Genomic DNA, 2,660 nt, shown 5'->3' with positions numbered 1-2,660 from the left:
CCTTGACTCACTGATTCTCGACTCGACCAGAAAAATATTGGGACTCTTCGACAAGACTCGCCGAGCCCAAGAACAGACTCGCCGAGTCTAAGGCTATCTTCAACCTACTCGCCGAGTTGTTCATACAACTCGCCGAGTTCCAGGCAATCTTCAAGCAACTCGTCGAGTCCACCCATGTGACTCGCCGAGTACCACCAGTCTGAATCCATACAGAAGCACTCCAGGCCATGCAATTGCTCCAAAACATAGATCTAGCCTCCTACCACTCATCCATCACGTAAAGTGGCAAACTTTACGTGAATCCAAAGAGATCTATGCATTTTGCACATTAGGGCTAAGGTTTGGGACAAGATAACTTCATCCAACACTCAACACAGGGACTTTCATGCATTCTAACTCTTCTCCATCCCAGATCTGAGGTAGCAACCTCAGATCTAGCCTCTAAACTCCAATACATCCAAAGGATATGATCTCAACACCCCCAAAATGAAGAATCTAGACAATAGCAGCTCAAACAATGGAAAGATACCTCAAAAGGAAGCTCCAGGAGAAGATTATCCCGAATCCTTGCAAAGCCCTTTGATCCAAGCCTCTTCTCCTTTGGAATTTCTTCAACAACCACCTCTTCAAGCTCCAAATTGCTCAACAATGGTGCTTCTCCACGATTTTAGGGTTTCTGGAACTCAAGGGGGAACAAAGAGGCTGGGAGGAAAACATAATGATCTTTATATAGGGCTCAACCCCGAGAATTAGGGTTTTCTCCACTCAGCGCCTACTCGCCGAGTCCATCTTACTGACTCGCCGAGTCGGCTACTTAACACGCGACCCAGTCGCGACTCTACTCGCCGAGTCCACCCATGGACTCGCCGAGTCACTTTTTCCCAATTTACACTTTTAGCCCTTCTACTCTATTCTTGATATTTCGGGATGTTACAATTCTCCCCCACTTAAATTAGGCTTCGTCCTCGAAGCCTACAGCATTTCAATCCCAATGATACTCCCACAACATGCCGCCTGGCCTTAACCGAGCCAAGTCCCTCAAGGCATACCCATCGAAACTCAAACACACTTTCTCTTTCCTTACAGTGTCCTGACCACCGTCTCGAGCCGGGCACCGGCTGTACCCTCTGATAATCACCCTCAACAACCGAGAATTAGCCAAGACGCATCACTAACCCAAACCTCAACATTCACTCGACCCATAGGGGCTTAGAAAGCCATGAACCATCGGATCCCCGATCCGAATCCCACTCTATCCATTCCGCGACGACGGAAAGACCCATTCTCAATCTCAGAGCAACTCCCACGAGTTCTCCTCTTGCATTCACATACACATGCTGAACTTCTCCGGCACCCTCAGGTTGGGAAAAAAACCTGATACACTGATGATATCCTCCAACATCCCCCAGGAAGAACCACTAATACATATCCAAAACCCTGATCAGAATCACACTGAGAGCCCAAGACTCCCCCGCCACATCCCTTCTGAGTCTCTTGTCTCTACACCTGCGGAATTCCCTCCGAGACCTCAGCAGACATCCCAAACCGGATGTGCTTCAATTCCACTGCCGCAACACGCTGCTCAGAAACCATACTCGAGTTACTCTAATCATAACTCTGCTCTGCTGCTTTCACTTCCGTGAACTTGCACTCCCTCTCGGAGTTACACACCTCTCTCACTTCCTTTTCCAAGGAATCCACTTGGCCACATTGCCATTCTAACAAGTGCCACGGTGCTCGCCCAACGCTACACCACCCTTTTAGCGTATCCGCTATCCATCCAACACACATACTCTGACTCTCATCACAGGGACTCTCAAGCCCATGCACTATCTCCACTAATCATGATCACTACCCGGGGCCAGACCTTCTAATGCAATCCCACTGCAGCATACACCATCCAAGACCTCACACTGATCCAACAATACCTGCAGAGTCTTCAGCATGACTGGACCGCCTCACCAGGCCTTCAGCCCATCTGGACCACTCTCTCAGAACCTTCAGCCAATCTGGACCGCTCTCGGTGCCTTCAGTTTGGCTGGACCATTCTCCGAGCCTTCGGCCTGACTGGTACGCCTTCCGACCTTCAGTCTATCCGGACCGCTCAACTAGCATTCAACATTCCGGGCTATCCTCCCGGAAAAATCTCCCATGCATACCGTTCTAACCCTAGAGGGGTTCCGAACTCTAACCCCATCATACATACTTGATCCCGGCCTGCTCCCAGGCCCTCCACAATCAAATGCTCTAGGTCTGTATCCCGCCCCGCATGCTCGATACTCGCTCCTATCAACCTATACTCTGGGCTGACAGAATACTTGCTGAATCCCAACAGCTAAGCACCCTCAAATACTCATCAATCTCCCGGAGAATTTTCCAATTCTCCCCTACTTAAAGCGCTGACCAACAACCACCGGTCACTATCAATGACCTTCCAGAACAACCCTGCACAAAGAGAACACTTACACGCTGACTGCTTCCCACAAGCATAAACAACCCTCAGCAAAACACATCTCCTCACTGATCAAACCGCTCAAAAGGATCTGATCTCTAATTATCCATTCCACGAATGTAGATGCTACCCGACATTCAACCTAATGCCGCATCTCCACTAATAACCCTTACGAACGCTAACCAACGAAAGCACCAAAACACCAAAC

This window comes from Lactuca serriola, chromosome 2 (assembly GCF_051521515.1).
Source record: "Lactuca serriola cultivar US96UC23 chromosome 2, Lser_US96UC23_V15, whole genome shotgun sequence".
Classification (NCBI taxonomy): Eukaryota; Viridiplantae; Streptophyta; class Magnoliopsida; order Asterales; family Asteraceae; genus Lactuca; species Lactuca serriola.
The sequence above is the reverse complement of the archived record's forward strand: the minus strand, read 5'-3'. Positions refer to the sequence as shown.